This window comes from Oncorhynchus clarkii, chromosome 16, assembly GCF_045791955.1.
Source record: "Oncorhynchus clarkii lewisi isolate Uvic-CL-2024 chromosome 16, UVic_Ocla_1.0, whole genome shotgun sequence".
In the NCBI taxonomy this organism is placed as follows: domain Eukaryota; kingdom Metazoa; phylum Chordata; class Actinopteri; order Salmoniformes; family Salmonidae; genus Oncorhynchus; species Oncorhynchus clarkii.
The window spans coordinates 47,436,699-47,457,137 of NC_092162.1; the positions used below are offsets into that span (position 1 = coordinate 47,436,699).

The 20,439-nt window shown below is 42.6% G+C and overlaps 1 protein-coding gene across 3 annotated transcripts in view; it reads left to right on the plus strand.

The window, feature by feature from the left end:
• LOC139368612 (protein kinase C and casein kinase substrate in neurons protein 1-like) overlaps window positions 1-20,439 on the plus strand; it is a 61,544-nt gene that overhangs the window by 4,210 nt on the left and 36,895 nt on the right. Inside the window, exon 2 of one of the 3 annotated variants that reach the window (XM_071107690.1) lies at window positions 7,486-7,550. The exons of the other annotated variants lie outside the window; for them this stretch is intronic. The gene's annotated coding sequence lies outside the window, so the exon portion shown is untranslated. The remainder of the gene's footprint in view (window positions 1-7,485; window positions 7,551-20,439) is intronic. 3 annotated transcript variants of the gene reach the window in all.

Genomic DNA, 20,439 nt, shown 5'->3' on the forward strand with positions numbered 1-20,439 from the left:
TCCTGGCACCCCAGTGGTGGAACAAGCTTCCCCCTGGTGCTAGGACAGACCTCTGAAACCCTACCTCTTTAAAGAGTATCTTAAATATTCACACAGCACTTTGTTTTCGAGAACCTGTTGCAATGGATTTGTTTTGGTGCAATGACATAACTGAGATCAGAGAAGTGTGTGGTGGGCCATTAGTTAGAATTATAATATCTACATATAATATAGGCCCTACTAACCTTTGCCTGTTTTCCCTGGCTCACAGTGTTATCCACAGTAGCCTGTGTATGTGTGGGTTTTAATCACAAACACATTTGTGGGTTTTTTGAAGGTCTAATAACATGCTTCACTTGTCTTTGCTTCTGAGAGTGGTTGTGGAAGCTGCTGCTGCTTACAGCCTAAGAGTTTGTTATTAGTATTGCATTATGATTTGCGGTCATGCAACCAACAGCTCTCTCACATCACTGTGGTTATCATACAGAGAGTAATAGAATGCACTCTAATTCTGCCGCCAGTGAATGGTCTGTCAGAGGGACGGCAGTGGAAGGAGATGGCAAGCTTGATCACAACAGAGGAAGCTAACCATAATGGAATAGGGCACTCTAGGTAGTTTTTAATCCTCCTCCTCTTCAGTGTTCATCTGTTTTTTTAATACATGCTGAAATATAACTGAGGATTAACAGATGGAGCTTTGCGAAACATGAAAGAAGACATTGTATTTTTGAGATGTGTCATTTGGAATTTGATATCAGATTTACAAAATTGCTGTAGAAGACAACCACTGAGTATGGTCAGTGCTACATTTTGGCAACTGTATTATCAAACTCCCAGCAACACCTAAGGTTCATGAAATGTTGTGTTGGGTTGGTTGGCCCATAAAATAAAAATACGTTTTTGGGGGGGTATTTTTTAAATATCCAACTACAGGAGCCTGCTTTCAATGTTCAAATTACACCAGAAAGCATAATGTCGCCACAAGCAAATACAGGTAACTGCCAAAATAAAGGAAACACCAACATAGTGTCTTAAAAGGGTGTTTGGCCACCACAAGCTGCCAGAACTGCTTCAATGCACCTTGGCATAGATTCTACAAGTGGACCTAAACCATGCCAGGAAAATGCACCCCATAACATCTTGTTTGTATCCCTCATTTACTCAAGTGTTTCCTTTATTTTGGTAGTTACCGGTTGCCTACAGTCGGGAAGGCCGCAATTTGAGAAGGGTGCAATTGCGGTTCGCAATTCGGGGCGTTCCTGCATGTGGGCATTCCTGCATCTGCAGAAACCCCTCTTTATACTTCTATTGGTAAATGTTTAAGTTAATTTGCGGCACAGTGTCCTATCTACCTAGCTAGTACAGTGTCGCCCTAGCCTCTCGTCTACTGTGCTAGCGGGAGGCAGGGACAACCGGTAGACGGTGTCCTTCGACCCTGCCTTTTGGGCACGGTTGTCTTTGGTACACATCAGGCGGGAGGCTGGGGCGACACCGTGTGCTAGCTGGCTAACTCGCGAGCTAGCGTACAGTGATGCTAACTAGCTAGTTAGCAAACACACTGTGTCGCCCTAGCCTCCCATCTGCTGCGCTAGAGGCAGGCGGGCACTAGGCGTGGGCGGTATACTGTATATACCGTATACCAGGGTATTTGGAAATAGCCACAGGATGTTTTTTTCAATACAATTGAAACTATTTATTTGAAGTTTTTCAATACATTTTAATATTTTTAACTACTTTTTAAGTAAATACCTGCAGTGAACTTGTGCAATAAATTAGGAGATAAAGCAGACCGCGTTCTTAATTTTACCTGTTACATTATGAAGTTTACCGTAGTTCCCCAGAATAGTTGAGCCAGTCATGTGTTTGTTTGTAAATAGCACAACGGGAGAAAGCGGGAGCAGGTGTATCCAGCTGTGTATTGACAGGGATGGTGTTTTTAATTGAAAGTCAAAAGTGTTTTTTTGCTTCAAAAGAGTGATCAGGGAAGTGCAACCACAGTTTTCCTTCACAGAAAATACATTAGTGCAACACATTCGTCAGAAAATAGCTTAATTTTCACCAGATGACAACAGACGTGCAATGCCATTTGGTTGGCAGCCTCACAAGTAAATGAGCTTACAATGAAAAAGCAAGGTATTTTTTGCAAAAACGATACATGGCCATCATATTTCTAATGTTTATCATAGAAAGAATGTAGCCAGCTACATTTTCTAATGTTTTAAAGTTAATCTAGCATTTTACCAGAGAAAAGTTGGCTAGCTACACTCGAGAAAAGTACTGGAGAAAAGTGGCTACACATCAGTCAGAGCACAGAATGGCCATTCATGAATTCTCATCTGAGTGGGGAAGTGCAAATGAAGCATGAATATGTCTGATGCCTAGCAGAAATTACATTAAGACGCATTTTACATCTGCATTTACACTTTTTCCTGTGTGAAAAATGCGGAATTCTGCATTAACACAACCCCTAAATGTAATTTGCTAGTTAATCTAAGTAAGTGGCTGAATTAATGAAGTGAAGGGACATCATATTCTGTTTGCTTTCTGTCGTGTTTGAGAAGTCAAAGCCATTTGGATGAGTTATTTGTAAAGCTGCCACGATCTTGATTTCCTTATATATATATATATATATATATATATATATATATATATATATATATATATATACTACATGACAAAAGTATGTGGACACCTTCTTGTTGAACATCTCATTCCAAAATCATGGAGTTGGTCCCCCTTTGCTGCTACAACAGCCACCACTCTTCTGGGAAGGCTTTCCACTAGATGTTGGAACATTGCAGCGGGGAATTGCTTCCATTCAGCCACAAGATCATTAGGGAGGTCAGGCACTGATGTTTGGCGATGAAGCCTGGCTCTCAGTCGGCGTTCCAATTCATCCCAAAGGTGTTCGATGGGGTTGAGGTCAGGGCTCTGTGTAGCCCAGTCAAGTCCTTCCACACCGATCTTGACAAATCATTTCTGTATCTTGCTTTGTGTATGCAGGCATTGTCATGCTGAAACAGGAAAGGACCTTCCCAGAACTGTTGCCACAAAGTTGGAAGCACAGTTGGAAGCATTTCAAGAAACTCCCGACAAAGAGTTATTGTGTTGACGTTGCTTCCAGAGGTAGTTTGGAACTCGGTAGTGAGTGTTGCAAATGAAGACCAATGAATGGACTGGACTGACAGCATGTGTTATACACGTGGCTGTGGGATTCCCAAAATGGTGGACTACATGGCCTGTTTGTCACATTCAACAATCACATAGATCTATGTTTTCTCTTAGCTTGGACTTGTTCAGACCAAAGGATAGATTTCCACCGGTCCAATGTCCATTGCTCATGTTTTTTTGCCCCAAGCAAGTCTCTTCTTCTTATTGGTGTCCTTTAGTAGTGGTTTCTTTGCAGCAATTTGACCATGAAGGAAGGCCTGATTCACGCAGTCTCCTCTGAACAGTTGATGTTGAGATGTGTCTTTTCCTTGAAATCTGTGAAGCATTTATTTGGGCTGAAATCTGAAGTGCAGTTAACTCTAATGAACTTATCCTCTGCAGCAGAGGTAACTCTGGGTCTTCCTTTCCTTTGGCGGTCCTCATGAGAGCCAGTTTCATCATAGCGCTTGATGTTTTTTGCGAGTGCTTTTGAGGAAACTTTCAAAGTTCTTGAAATTTTCCGGATCGACTGACCTTCATGTCTTAAAGTAATGATGGACTGTCGTTTCTCTTTGCTTATTTGAGCTGTTCTTGCAATAACATGGACTTGGTCTTTTACCAAATAAGGCTATTTTCCTTATACCACCCCTACCTTGTGACAACACAACTGATTGGCTCAAACACATTAAGAAGGAAATAAATTATGGAATTTAACTTTTAACAAGGCATACCTGTTAATTGGAATGCATTCCAGGTGACTACCTCATGAAGCTGGTTGAGAGAATGCCAAGCTCTCATCAAGGCAAAGGGTGTGTCGTGTCGTGACATGACTACCATTAATGTGATGACTGTTATTTTATCAAATCAATTAACTATGATTAACTTAATCATGTAACAATTAACTCATTAGTAACTTGGTGCACCACGGGAAAAGTTTGTTTCATGAGTTACCTTTTCCCGAACGAACTCAAGAATATATCAGAATATATCGTTATCATACCAGCCATCAATTAATAATTTTCTCATGTCAGTCTCATTCTGAACATCGTTGACCTCGTAAATCTGCACGAACCCTAGCCTAAAAGTGGTGATTCAGCGATACACAAATTGTCTTGATCATTTATTTACTAACTAACTAAACAGTCACACAGAAATACATAAACACACAGACGTTATAGGTTATTGATTACTAATATAATGCAATGAAAAGTCCCTAGTGGACTAACCCGATATGACGGCTTGTTACACAATAAAAGGGTTGGGAAAAGAAAGACCGGGAGAGACAGAGGCTTATTGTACATACATGTGGAAAATACGCTCATCGTAAAAATGATATTTAGCACCCTAACAACCGCCCATTCGGATTTAGAAATGCAACACATATTTACGCTTGCATGTCTTTGTCGTTTCTCTGTTGAAATCACCCGGTCCATCTATGAAAAGTAGTTAGATCTTCTTCACTCGTCGAGAGTTTCAGAGGGTCTTACCTTTTTCTGGTGTTGTAGTTTTAAACCATTTGTCAGACATGTAGCCACCGCTCCACGCTGTCTGGTCTTTAGAGATTGCAACCATTTCAACGTGTGGATTGTCCTCACTTTCTCTGGTCTAATGTACATTTTGTTACGAGTCCTTTTTAAGCACTCTGATCAAAGGGGGTGTTCCATCACACCAGAATAATGTCTGTGCTCACGTAGGCGTGGTTACCGACTAGATAAAACTTTATTTGAATTACAATTTCTCATTTAGAAGGCTAAAATCACATTGCTATCTTTTCACAAATAGTTTCATATTTAATCATATACGTTTTACAACATTTAGATGGAATTCTGATAACTAGGACTTGCACACTTGCAGAGTTACAGTTATCTTGTTATACCATCCTTAATGACATTACAAAACAACAAATTACATGACATGATTATTGTTTGGATCCCCACCAACCATTCCAGATGTTTGGATTCCAAAACGAATGTTCCAATGTCCAGTCTTTTGATGTTAAAGTCTCTCTACACACATGATTTTTTAACTCAATACTGCAGAGCAGAAGGGAGAGGTATTTACAATCCGGTTGTTAAGTGATAAATCTCTGGTGGGAGGGGGGAGTCTGGCTATCTGTCAGCCCTGTGCCAAGCTGATCTGGCACCTATGATCCTCAATCAAGAGAGAGAGAGTCATGACAGGTGGTTACTTTGAAGAATCTCAAATAAACCAATCGAAATATATTTTCTAACACTTTTTTATGTATTCACTATTATTCTACAATGTAGAAAATTGTAAAATAAAGAACAACACTTGAATGAGTAGGTGTGTTCAAACTTTTGACTGGTACTGTATATACAGCTCTGGAAAAAATTAAGAGACCACTGCAAAATTATCAGTTTCTCTGGTTTTACTATTTATAGGTATGTGTTTTGGTAAAATTAACATTTGTGTTTTATTCTATAAACTACTGACAACATTTCTCCCAAATTCTAAATAGAAATATTGTCATCTGGAGCATTTATTTGCAGAAAATGACAACTGGTCAAAATAACAAAAAAGATGCAGTGTTGTCAGACCTCGAATAATGTAAAAAAATAAAAAATAAGACACTGTGGCTTGTAGGCCTCCAGGTCTTGCACCCACTGTGAAATTTGGTGTAGGATTGGTGATGATCTGGGTGTGCTTATGCAAGGCTGGAATTGGGAAGATTTGTCTTTGTGATAGACGCATGAATCAAGCCACGTACAAGATTGTCCAGGAAAAGAACTTGCTTCCTTCTACTCTGACAATGTTTTTCCAGCAGGACAATGCTCCATGCCACACAGCCAGGTCAATTGTTGGGGTAGGTTCCTTGTTCCTTGTCAATCATTGGCTTATTGATGAAATCAAACAATATCTTCAAGTAAATCAATCAAACCTTTGTTCATATAATTGCAGACAGAAGTTGACAATGGAAACATAGCACGCGTGTTTCAGAGTAAGTTCTGCAAAATAAAAAAGGTCAAAGTTGCTTTAATATGCGTGCAGTCAACCCCTAGTGATGTATCTGCCTACGTCAACACCTTCTACTCATGAGACCAAGCCCATGCATATACAGTTATACAAACTTGCAGGAGTGAACAGTAGTCCAGTGTTTTCTAAGGTCTGAGAGAGTAATTTTCCATTCCTGTGTGGCTTACAGTGGTGTGTCTGACTTGTCTCTTATCTCTTTACTCCCCTGCAAGGTTCTATGTCTATGTATCTCTTTTAGCCTTGAGGCTCTTTCTCACAGACACCCTGTTTTGACTGCAATAGCTCACACATCTCTCAGACCGTTTCTTATAAGAGGCAGAGACCAGAAAAGAACTGTGGAACAGTATTAAAACTTATAATGAATATATTGCTAATCTGTGGTCCAGGACCCTATAAATGTAGTGGGGGAGGGTCTTATAGCCCTTCCCCTTCTATTAATACAACATAAGCATAATCAATTATTAAAATACATCAATCATTTGGTGCAGCCCCTATCATGACCCCAAGGTGAACACCATCATAATCAAGGTGTAGATGGAGGACCACCAGATCAAGACCCTGTCATGGCCAGCCCAATATCCAGACCTGAACCCCATTAAAAACCTCTGGAATGTGATCAAGAGGAAGATGGATGGTCACAAGCCATCAAACAAAGCCGAGCTGCTTGAATTTGTGCGCCAGGAGTGGCATAAAGTCACCCAACATCAATGTGAAAGACTGGTGGAGAGCATGCCAGGACGCATGAAAGCTGTTATTGAAAATCATGGTTATTCCACCAAATTGATTTCTGAACTCTTCCTAAGTTAAAACATTAGTATTGTGTTGTTTAAAAATGAATATGAACTTATTTTCTTTGCATTATCCGAGGTTTGATGGCACTGCATATTTTTTGTTATTTTGACCAGTCATCACTTTCTGCAAATAAATGCTCTAAATGACAATATCTTTATTTGGAATTTGGGAGAAATGTTGTTAGTTTAAAGAATAAAACAAACATTTTCATTTTACCCAAACACATACCTATAAATAGTAAAATCAGAGAAACTGATAATTTTGCACTGGTCACATAATTTTTTTCCAGAGCTTTATAAGTGAATAACTACTTTACTAAGATTTACACATGTGGGAGTAAATATTAATAAATGGTGAGCAAACTGTTTATAAAGGCCTTATACATGTTTTATGTACTCTTAAAAATAGTGTTACCACCCATCCTTTGTGCTGTGTCTGGTGGTCTGCTTTTTTGTCAAGGTGCCACACTGCCATTTTATCTTCTCTCATGTTGAATTATGGTCAGGTCAGGTTTATTCAAATAAGACTGCAGAAAATAGAGGGTCTCCCTGAACCTGTCTCTCTGTGTAGGTGACCTCCTGTAGAGGACAGCAGCTCTCTCCAAGGGAAACCTGATTTCCCATCCAGTGGAGAATGTGAGTCTTCAACCTTTTCCTCTTTGTCTCTAAGCCTTTGTATGATTTAGTATATGTAGGATATATTTAGTAGGATTGTCTGTATACTTGGGGTTGCAATAGACCTGCAGTGGTCATCAGGCTTCTCAAAGGAACCATATGTTTGTTGGCTGTAGTTTGGTCTCTGAAGCATTGTTCTAATGGCCGTCTGGTTCATAAATGTTTAACTAGGTAAACGCTCCCGTTGGGCTAATTAAAAGCAGCACATCACTAATATGTCATGAGGTGGTCATTCTGTTACAGGCTCGGGCTCACTGGGGGGGTTTCTGTAAGAGGGCACTACACTCAGATTAACATGCCATTCTATTTCCTGTCCATTCTGTTCCATCCAATGTAACCTGTGACATACAGTAAATACTTACCTATGTCCACATACCCTAGACCTCCTCTGACCAGGCCTTGGTGTCCTCTCGTCTTTAACCTTTGAACTATGAATTTGGTCTCACCTGGTCTTCTTGTTTGAGTGGAGCGTCTATGGATTGCAGTTCAAGAATTATGAATTCACAAGCGCTTTCATCATCTCCCCTAAAATAGCACAAACACCGTCAAACAATAATTCAGGAATAATTACTAAGTTCCTTGTTTGATCACTTACTCCGTGTGGTCTGTAAGACAACTTCCTTAGGCTGTGTTTGGTTAGCCCAGTTCTGTGGGTCTGCTCTAGTCCAGGTACCCACAGCTGTCTGGGCTGGAGTGAGAGGGAGGGATGGAGCTGCTTAGAAGGAGAGTTCGAGCAACCACTTTCCAAGACACTCATGTGTACTGATCTGTGTTGGTGGAAAATAGGGAGTGTGTGTGTGTGTGTGTGTGTGTGTGTGTGTGTGTGTGTGTGTGTGTGTGTGTGTGTGTGTGTGTGTGTGTGTGTGTGTGTGTGTGTGTGTGTGTATATTGTGATTCAGCACACGTGAAAATGTGCAATCCAACAGTGTAGAAAACTGCAAGAAGGAAAATAGTAGTCAAATTGTCCATTAGAGTCAAAATGCACACACTACATAGTCTGATGAACCTTCTTCAACCAAGACCTTTATAGTGACTTATCTGCCTGTGGCCATAAGAGCTGTTTACGTATAGAAGCACAAGATGCTTATGGACTGGACAGTTCTCCTGTTATTGTATCTCAACTGTCAGGCATGGTCTGTCATTTCATGTTAGTGCTGCTAATATACTGCCTTGATGTCCTTGAGGTTATGATTGGAGTATGTTTTGTTATACAACCAAACCCGTAGTAGACCCAGACATGGTACAATTTGCTCTGCACCTATGCATCTGCTAAACTCACTCTGAGACAACATAAACATTGTAGTAAGCCAGTTATGAAGATGTTGTGTAAGTGTTACATGGACTAAGCTGTAAATGAATGCCAGTAGGTAGACATGGTGTTAGATAGCATGTAGATTAATGTCAATCATCATTAGTGCTGCTGCCGTTTTATTTTCACCTATGATAATGATAGATTAACATACATTCTGTATATAGGATTATTGTGAGAGTATCAAGGTATCTAATGTCTCTGCTTGCTTGTCACAACATCAATTTGCACCTCAGAGCAGCGAACCATCCATCATGTGAGCTCTTCCACAAACACTTCTACATTCTGTCTCTATCCTCTTTTTACAGCATTCAGGTTAAGATTAATGATGAATTAAGATGGATTTAGGCCAGGGGATCACACACACACACACGCTCTGGCAGTATTTACCGTGCCTTTGAAGAATCAGTGTTCTGGGGAGCGTCAGGCAGCTAAATGGAGGGAAGGAAGAGAAAGGCTGGTGTTTGAAGAGCTCCGCTCTCAGATTCAGTATCGCCTTCCTTCTCCCCCTGCTCCTTCCATCTCTGTGCCTCGGGTCTGGAAAAACTGGACCAGGGTAGAGGGACATGAGAGCCCTGTCTACATTCACCATCGCTCTCCCCATCCGATGGAAGTGGTAGAGCTGACAGCCATTGCTGCTGCCTGTACAGTGCATGCTCTTCCCTTCCCCTTTAACACCCTTTACAATATGTCAGTCTTCCTCCTCCCCCTATCTCTTTCTCCTCCTCTGCTCTCCATCATTCTCTCCCCTCCTCCCATGGTTTTCTCTCTTTACCACACTCACTGTCACCAGGAGGCTTGTGGCAGAAGGCTTGTGGGTTACATAACCACTGCAGCAGCACTCTGGACACTGTTAAATCAGTGTGTGTGAGGGATGTGTGTGTGAGTGTGTGAGAGAGAGAGAGAGTTGTTAGATGTACTGTATTTGGGGAATGCATATCATTGTTGTCGGTTAGCCACGTAAACACATCAGGCATTCAGCGGTTCTTCAAAGGCACAGTAAATACTGCCAGAGAGTGTGTACTTGAGTGTGTGTGTACTGATACTGTATGTGTGTGTCCTGCAATTAGTGCCTTTTATTTCTTGAATAAAGCAAACATCTTTGCCTACCGTGATATTTCAGTCGTGTAAAGCCTGGGGATCTACACACACACTCTCACTCTCACTCTCACTCTCTCTCTCTCTCTCTCTCTCTCTCTCTCTCTCTCTCTCTCTCTGAATTGAGAAAGGGGCTTTATTGGCAAACGTATGTTTACAGCAACATGATGAAAACCATGCTGTACCATTTAACTCTGCTTAAAATTTTTATCAACGTTTTTTCTCTTCTTGAAGCTCTGTAATCAAAATGATTGCTAATGCAGTGTGTGCAGTGAGGATTTTCAAGACAGAGATAAATGTGTTAAATGCAGTGTGTGCACAGGCAATTCATAAATAGAAATGCTGAAGCACTTGATAAAACGACTGCAATTCAAACCTTGCATTAAGCTCTATCAATATCTCTATTTATTTATTTTATGTTATTTAAACTTTATTTAACTTGGCAAGTCAGCTAAGAACAAATTCTTATTTACAATGACGGCCTACCAGAAGGCAAAAGACCTCCTGCGGGGACGGGGGCTGGGATTAAAAATACAAATAAATGAAATAAAAAATATAGGACAAAACACACATCACGACAAGAGAGACAACACTACATAAAGAGAGACCTAAGACAACAACATAGCATGGCAGCAACACATGACAACACAGCATGGTAGCAGCACAACATGGCAGCAGCACAACATGGCAGTAGCACAACATGGTAGCAGCACAAAACAGGGTACAAACAACAGCACAAAGGGCAAGAAGGTAGACAACAATACATCACGCAAAGCAGCCACAACTGTCAGTAAGAGTGTCCATAATTGAGTCTTTGAATTAAGAAAATGAGATAAAACTGTCCAGTTTGCAGAGAACTGAAAAGACGAGCGACCCAGCAATGTGTGTGCTTTGGGGACCTTTAACAGAATGTGACAATTAATTAAACAGTGTTCAATGTAACCTTGACTTTGAGCTCTTCATGTTGTAGATATGACATTGATCTGTGTTACAGCTCCAATATATTCTTACTGTGAGTTATTTTAAGTTAAAGTATCTGCATGTCAAAATCAAATCAAATCAAATTGTCACATGCACCGAATACAACAGTGAAATGCTTACTTACAAGCCCTGAACCAACAATGCAGTTTTAAAAAAAAGAATAAGAAATAAAGTAACAAGTTGTCGCACCCTGACCTTAGAGAGCCTTTTTATGTCTCTATTTGGTTTGGTCAAGTTGTGATTTGGGGTGGGCATTTTGTATTTCATATACCTTTGACTATTGGATGTTCTTATAGGCACTTTAGTATTGCCAGTGTAACAGTATAGCTTCCGTCTCTCTCCTCGCTCCTCCCTGGGCTCGAACCAGGAACACAACGACAACAGCCACCTTCGAAGCAGCGTTACCCCTGCAGAGCAAGGGGAACAACTACTAGAAGGCTCAGAGATAGGCTTGAAGTCATAAACAGCGCAATGCTTGACGCACAACGAAGAGCTGCTGGCAAAATGCACGAAAGTGCTGTTTGAATGAATGTTTACATGCCTGCTTCTGCCTACCACCGCTCAGTCAGATACTTGTATGCTTGTATGATCAGTCAGATTATTTGCAACGCAGGACACGCTAGATAATATCTAGTAATATCATCAACCATGTGTAGTTAACTAGAAATTATGATTGATTGTTTTTTATAAGATAAGTTTAATTCTAGCTAGCGACTTACCTTGGCTTACTGCATTCGCGTAACAGGCAGTCTCCTTGTGGAGTGCAACGAGAGAGAGACAGGTCGTTATTGTGTTGGACTAGTTAACTGTAAGGTTGCAAGATTGGTTCCCCGAGCTGAAAAGGTGAAAATCTGTTGTTCTGCCCCTGAGTTAACCCACGGTTCCTAGGCCATCATTGAAAATAAGAATGTGTTCTTAACTGACTTGCCTAGTTAAATAAAGGTATAAAAATTAAAAAAATCGGCGCCCAAAAATACAGATTTCCGATTGTTATGAAAACTTGAAATTGGCCCTAATTAATCGGTCATTCCGATTAATCGGTCGAAATCTAGCACTTTGGTCCACTTCCAACGACACCCGTGACACAAGTAGTTAAAGAGCAGCAGTAAAATAACAATAACGAGACTATATACAGGAGGGTACTGGTACAGAGTCAATGTGTGGGGGCACTGGTAAGTTGAGGTAATATGTAGTTGTAGGTAGAGGTTTAAAGTGACTATGCATACATGATAACAACAGAGAGTAGCAGCGGTGTAAAGGGGGTCAATGAAAATAGTCTGGGTAGCCATTTGGTTAGGTGTTCAGGAGTCTTGTGGCTTGGGGGTAGAAGCTGTTTAGAAGCTTCTTGGACCTAGATTTGGCGCTCTGGTACCACTTGCCGTGCGGTAGCAGAGAGAACAATCTATGACTGGGTGGCTGTAGCAGAGAGAACAGTCTATGACTAGGGTGGCTGGAGTCTTTTTAGGGCCTTCCTCTGACACTGCCTGGTATGGAGGTCCTGGATGGATGGAAGCTTGGCCGCAGTGATGTGCTGGGCCGTACGCACTACCCTCTGTAGTGCCTTGCGGTTGGAGGCCGAGCAGTTGCCATACCAGGCGGTGATGCAACCATGCTCTCGATGGTGGAGCTGTAGAACCTTTTGAGGATCTGAGGACCCATGCCAAATCTTTTCAGTCTCCTGAGGGGGAATAGGTTTTGTCGTACCCTCTTCATGACTGTCTTGGTGTGTTTGGACCAAGTTAGTTTGTTGGTGATGTGGACACCAAGGAACTTGAAGCTCTCAACCTGCTCCACTGCAACCCCGTCGATAAGAATGGGGGCGTGCTCGGTCCTCCTTTTCCTGTAGTCCACAATCATCTCCTTTGTCTCAAAGCTGCTTATTTCGATACATAACCTTATAGCGAGGTTTTGGCTTTGCTGTATGGCTAGTCTACTTGGCATGACTTGTAGCATGTAGACCTTTCCTGTGGCTATTGTACTCTTCCTATAGCTGTGTTTGTTCTCAGTACCAGGGCTGTGTTCACCCTTTGTTGATAATGTGTATTGACTGTTGATGATTTGACAGGAGTAATGAAGTGTGTGGTGTGAAGGTGGGGAATGTATCACGTCCCACTGAGAACATAGATTGATTCTGCTTTATCCACGAGAGAGAGAGTTATTTTGGTAGAGGGACAAATCTGTCTGTGTCCCTGGAGTCTTAACAAGATCACAGAGGCCAGTACTGACCTAGCTCAACATGGCTAAGCCTGTCCCATGTAACCGGTCAGTGTCTCTGGACTGCTGGAGCAATGACATCATCAGCTGTTCCTGCTGCACTCTAATGCAATGTTGGGTTGTATTCATTATGGCACACATTGTAGCAAAATACTTTGAAGCACTTGTTCAACTTAAAATGAGAACAAGCGGTACATATTGTCCAGTTAGTCCCCCGGGGAAATCCTAGCACCCTTTGTTACGTTTTCTTTTGTTTGGTGCCTAGTGAATACAATCCTGGGCTGGACTGGGAGGAAGGCATGGGAGGGAGCTGGATGTTGTGTCCCTCCACCCAGAAACCCTGGCCCTGTAGCAAGCCCTAGGGCTATGCTAACTACCGTAGGCCACCTCTGAATCAGAGGGCTGAGTCACTGAAATGGAATCCGTACAAATAGTGATTTATTTGTCTTCCTGTGTGAGTGTATGTGCCTCTCTTGATGACAGGGAGCAGTTGAATAAGCAGGATGTATTACATCTGTGTGCCTGAAGGCCAGGTCTGAGCAGACATTCAGTGGACTGTGAATGCAGTCGTGCTACTGTATTTGTACTGAATCTCTCTGGCTGAGCTCAGTATTATCATCCTGATGGTGTGTAGCGCTGTCCCACTCACATCCATTTGTTTATCATACTGGTTTCCCTCCTGCTCACACGAGGAGGAATGCCTCCCACGCACACATGCTGCAGTGCATTCAGATACTGCTCAATACTGCTCAGATTCTGCCTTCGTGTAGATTTGCTTCCAGTCAATGATCCAGTCCTCATTTGAAAGAGCTTCCAAAGAGCAGCCTGTAGACTTTCTCTCACTGCTGCGGTGCCTTCATTCCCTCTCTCTCTCTGAAAGGACATTTGATATAGCGCAGCAGCATTTCAGTCTCTTTCATCACAATATGCAGCGGGTGTGTAGTGGGGGTGGGGCAGAATGCATTGTCGTCCTCATGTGACCTTTGACTCCCCTCACATTGCTCCAAGGGAAACACTAGCCAATGACTATAACTGTACATGATTGAGACACAGATGCCCAATTTTTGTCCTGTTTCCCCCAGTTTCATCCAGAATAATTTCAAGGAACATCTTCTGTTGTCTGGGTATAGCAGTACAGGTTTTGGGGAGAGAAAGGTGATAGGAACATCTGCTGTCTGGGTATAGCAGTACAGGTTTTGGGGGGAGAAAGGTTATAGGAACATCTGCTGTCTGGCTATAGCAGTACAGGTTTTGGGGAGATAAAGGTTATAGGAACATCATCTGTTGTCTGGGTATAGCAGTACAGGTTTTGGGGAGAGAAAGGTTATAGGAACATCTGTTGTCTGGGTATAGCACTACAGGTTTCGGGGAGAGAAAGGTTATAGGAACATCTGCTGTCTGGCTATAGCAGTACAGGTTTTGGGGAGATAAAGGTTATAGGAACATCATCTGTTGTCTGGGTATAGCAGTACAGGTTTTGGGGAGAGAAAGGTTATAGGAACATCTGTTGTCTGGGTATAGCACTACAGGTTTCGGGGAGAGAAAGGTTATAGGAACATCTGCTGTCTGGCTATAGCAGTACAGGTTTTGGGGAGATAAAGGTTATAGGAACATCATCTGTTGTCTGGGTATAGCAGTACAGGTTTTGGGGAGAGAAAGGTTATAGGAACATCATCTGTTGTCTGGGTATAGCAGTACAGGTTTTGGGGAGAAAAAGGTTATAGGAACATCATCTGTTGTCTGGGTATAGCAGTACAAGTTTTGGGGAGAGAAAGGTTATAGGAACAGTTTTACTTTGCTGCAGACTCCCTATCTGGGTGGTCACGTCAGCTCTGATCATTCCACGGCCCAGCAAACAGAACAGAACAGAGCAGAGCACAGGGCCCATGGCAGGACACGTTATGCTGATACAACAATCCCCCTCCTCTATCTCACTCACTCTCTTTATCACATTCACACTCTGCCTCTTCAAACACCCGTTTCTCACTCACTCACTCACTCACTCACTCACTCACTCACTCACTCACTCACTCACTCACTTACACTGCTAAAGGCCTGATGTGTTTACGGAGCTAGCCTGTTCATTTTCACCAGAGTGCAGGTGCTATGCGGTTATGGACATGTGGAGGCCCTATAGGAGTTGATTGCGGAGTGGCCTGATAACACTCATCCACCTAACCACCCCTCATGTTCTCGCCTGATTAATCTGTGTAATGGCCAGCTTCCCACCCTCATCTCGTCTACACTGACCCCTCCAACCTTCTGTCACGTGACAGGCTTATTGATGGTCTTGGCTGTCATGGTATCTGTGATGATGCAAGCACCGAGCACACAGCTCTGTAGCGCTGTCTTTCTCCTGGCAACGTTCAACAGCCTGTTTATTCCACCCTACCGCTGTCATGGCATCGCCCGCCCCGGAGATGAATCACATCTCTCTCATGATCTATTTAGCTACCACTCTGACCCATCGGTGCTCTCTATTCCGCTCACCAACTGTCTTGCAACAGCAAGCTTCCTGCGCTCTCTGCACCTGCTCCACCCAGTCTCACTTGGGACAGGCTTAGCCATGTTGAGCCTAGTCAGTATTGGGCTCTATGATCTTGTTAAGACTCCAGGGACACAGGAGGATTTGTCCCTCTGTCCCTGTTAAAAGACCTCGGTTTCTCTCTCTCTCAAAAGCCTCTCTCTCTCTCTCTCTCTCTCTCTCTCTCTCTCCCCCTCTCTCAGAAGCCTCACACTCTCTCGCTCTCGCTCTCAATCTCCCCCCCTCTCTCAGAAGCCTCTCTCCCCCTCTCCCTCCCTGACTCTCTCTTCTCTCTCTCTCACAAAAGCATTTCTCTCTCTCTCTCTCTCTCTCTCTCTCTCTCTCTCTCTCTCTCTCTCTCTCAAAAGCCTCACCCTTTCTCTCTCTCCCTCTCTCCCTTTCTCTCCCTCTCTCTCAGAAGCCTATCTCTCTCTCTCAATTCAATTCAATTCAAGGGCTTTATTGGCATGGGAAACATGTGTTAACATTGCCAAAGCAAGTGAGGTAGACAACATACAAAGTGAAAATATAAAGTGAAAAACAACAAAAATTAACAGTAAACATTACACATACAGAGGTTTCAAAACAGTAAAGACATTACAAATGTCATATTATATATATATATACAGTGTTTTAACAATGTACAAATGGTTAAAGGACACAAGATAAAATAAATAAGCATAAATATGGGTTGTATTTACAATGGTGTGTGTTCTTCACTGGTTGCCCTTTTCTCGTGGCAACAGGTCACAAATCTTGCTGCTGTGATGGCACACTGTGGAATTTCACCCAGTAGATATGGGAGTTTTTCAAATTTGGATTTGTTTTCGAATTCTTTGTGGATCTGTGTAATCTGAGGGAAATATGTCTCTCTAATATGGTCATACATTGGGCAGGAGGTTAGGAAGTGCAGCTCAGTTTCCACCTCATTTTGTGGGCAGTGAGCACATAGCCTGTCTTCTCTTGAGAGCCATGTCTGCCTACGGCGGCCTTTCTCAATAGCAAGGCTATGCTCACTGAGTCTGTACATAGTCAAAGCTTTCCTTAATTTTGGGTCAGTCACAGTGGTCAGGTATTCTGCCGCTGTGTACTCTCTGTTTAGGGCCAAATAGCATTCTAGTTTGCTCTGTTTTTTTGTTAATTCTTTCCAATGTGTCAAGTAATTATCTTTTTGTTTTCTCATGATTTGGTTGGGTCTAATTGTGCTGTTGTCCTGGGGCTCTGTAGGGTGTGTTTGTGAACAGAGCCCCAGGACCAGCTTGCTTAGGGGACTCTTCTCCAGGTTCATCTCTCTGTAGGTGATGGCTTTGTTATGGAAGGTTTGTGAATCACTTCCTTTTAGGTGGTTGTAGAATTTAACGGCTCTTTTCTGGATTTTGATAATTAGTGGGTATCGGCCTAATTCTGCTCTGCATGCATTATTTGGTGTTCTACGTTGTACACGGAGGATATTTTTGCAGAATTCTGCGTGCAGAGTCTCAATTTGGTGTTTGTCCCATTTTGTGAAGTCTTGGTTGGTGAGCGGACCCCAGACCTCACAACCATAAAGGGCAATGGGCTCTATGACTGATTCAAGTATTTTTAGCCAAATCCTAATTGGTATGTTGAAATTTATGTTTCTTTTGATGGCATAGAATGCCCTTCTTGCCTTGTCTCTCAGATCGTTCACAGCTTTGTGGAAGTTACCTGTGGCGCTGATGTTTAGGCCAAGGTATGTATAGTTTTTTGTGTGCTCTAGGGCAACAGTGTCTAGATTGAATTTGTATTTGTGGTCCTGGTGACTGGACCTTTTTTGGAACACCATTATTTTGGTCTTACTGAGATTTACTGTCAGGGCCCAGGTCTGACAGAATCTGTGCATAAGATCTAGGTGCTGCTGTAGGCCCTCCTTGGTTGGTGACAGAAGCACCAGATCATCGGCAAACAGCAGACATTTGACTTCGGATTCTAGCAGGGGGAGGCCGGGTGCTGCAGACTTTTCTAGTGCCCGCGCCAATTCGTTGATATATATGTTGAAGAGGGTGGGGCTTAAACTGCATCCCTGTCTAACCCCACGACCCTGTGTGAAGAAATGTGTGTGTTTTTTGCCAATTTTAACCGCACACTTGTTGTTTGTGTACATGGATTTTATAATGTCGTATGTTTTACCCCCAACACCACTTTCCATCAGTTTGTATAGCAGACCCTCATGCCAGATTGAGTCGAAGGCTTTTTTGAAATCAACAAAGCATGAGAAGACTTTGCCTTTGTTTTGGTTTGTTTGGTTGTCAATTAGGGTGTGCAGGGTGAATACATGGTCTGTTGTACGGTAATTTGGTAAAAAGCCAATTTGACATTTGCTCAGTACATTGTTTTCATTGAGGAAATGTACGAGTCTGCTGTTAATAATAATGCAGAGGATTTTCCCAAGGTTACTGTTGACACATATTCCACGGTAGTTATTGGGGTCAAATTTGTCTCCACTTTTGTGGATTGGGGTGATCAGTCCTTGGTTCCAAATATTGGGGAAGATGCCAGAGCTAAGTATGATGTTAAAGAGTTTTAGTATAGCCAATTGGAATTTGTTGTCTGTATATTTGATCATTTCATTGAGGATACCATCAACACCACAGGCCTTTTTGGGTTGGAGGGTTTTTATTTTGTCCTGTAACTCATTCAATGTAATTGGATAATCCAGTGGGTTCTGGTAGTCTTTAATAGATGATTCTAAGATCTGTATTTGATCATGTATATGTTTTTGCTCTTTATTCTTTGTTATAGAGCCAAAAAGATTGGAGAAGTGGTTTACCCATACATCTCCATTTTGGATAGATAATTCTTCTTGTTGTTGTTTGTTTAGTGTTTTCCAATTTTCCCAGAAGTGGTTAGAGTCTATGGATTCTTCAATTGCATTGAGCTGATTTCTGACATGCTGTTCCTTCTTTTTCCGTAGTGTATTTCTGTATTGTTTTAGTGATTCACCATAGTGAAGGCGTAGACTCAGGTTTTCCGGGTCTCTATGTTTTTGGTTGGACAGGTTTCTCAATTTCTTTCTTAGATTTTTGCATTCTTCATCAAACCATTTGTCATTATTGTTAATTTTCTTCGGTTTTCTATTTGAGATTTTTAGATTTGATAGGGAAGCTGAGAGGTCAAATATACTGTTAAGATTTTCTACTGCCAAGTTTACACCTTCACTATTACAGCGGAACGTTTTACCCAGGAAATTGTCTAAAAGGGATTGAATTTGTTGTTGCCTAATTGTTTTTTGGTAGGTTTCCAAACTGCATTCCTTCCATCTATAGCATTTCTTAATGTTACTCAGTTCCTTTGGCTTTGATGCCTCATGATTGATTATTGCTCTGTTTAAGTAGACTGTGATTTTGCTGTGGTCTGATAGGGGTGTCAGTGGGCTGACTGTGAACGCTCTGAGAGACTCTGGGTTGAGGTCGGTGATAAAGTAGTCTACAGTACTACTGCCAAGAGATGAGCTATAGGTGTACCTACCATAGGAGTCCCCTCGAAGCCTACCGTTGACTATGTACATACCCAGCGTGCGACAGAGCTGCAGGAGTTGTGACCCGTTTTTGTTGGTTATGTTGTCATAGTTGTGCCTAGGGGGGCATATGTGGGAGGGAATGCTGTCACCTCCAGGCAGGTGTTTGTCCCCCTGTGTGCTTAGGGTGTCAGGTTCTTGTCCGGTTCTGGCATTTAGGTCGCCACAGACTAGTACATGTCCCTGGGCCTGGAAATGATTGATTTCCCCCTCCAGGATGGAGAAGCTGTCTTCATTAAAATATGGGGATTCTAGTGGGGGGATATAGGTAGCACACAGGAGGACATTTTTCTCTGTTAGGATAATTTCCTTTTGAATTTCTAGCCAAATGTAAAATGTGCCTGTTTTGATTAATTTAATGGAGTGAGTTAGGTCTGCTCTATACCAAATTAGCATACCCCCTGAGTCCCTTCCCTGTTTCACACCTGGTAGTTTGGTGGATGGGACTACCAGCTCTCTGTAACCTAGAGGGCAACCAGTGGGTCCGTCTCCTCTATACCAGGTTTCTTGCAGGATGACAATGTCTGTATTACCGATTTCTTTGGTGAAGTCCGGGTTTCTGCTCTTTAGGCCAAAGGCAGATGACCTCAGGCCTTGGATATTCCATGATAATATAGTGAAGGCTTTTTGTTCCATAGAGTGTCCAATGTTGTTGGTCGTGGTTTGGCCTCAGGCCAGTAAGTGTGAGCAGAGCCTGCTGAGCATCTGGTACATGCCATTGGCTTCGGCGAGTGTGAGAGTGGGGGTTGGGACTGTTTGCCCGCTCACTACCTGGGCGTATGTGTGGCTTCCATGTTGAGGCCCTCTTTGCGGGGGTGGGGTGCATGGGGTGGGCAGGAGTGGCATAGGTCTGACCTGGGTGGGCCTAAATGGGGTGTGGGCATGGTTGACGTGGGGGGGTGTTGATTGGTTGGGGTGGGGGTGTGGATGTGTCTGGGTGTACTGTGGTCTGGATGTAATTCCTCTTGGCGTGGGTCCTCTATGTGTAGGTCCAGGGGGGGGTCCTGCAGATCTGGGAGGGTGTCTCGCTGGTCTGGATGGGGTGTCTATTGATCTGTTGCTCCTGTGTGAAGTGTTGGGGATACGTTTGAGAGCGATGTCCTTTAGAGTTCGGGCAAAGGTGGGCACTGCTGCCTTGTAGAGGTGGACCTGGTCATAGAGGCTGTTCAAGTCCAGGGTGGAGTGGTGG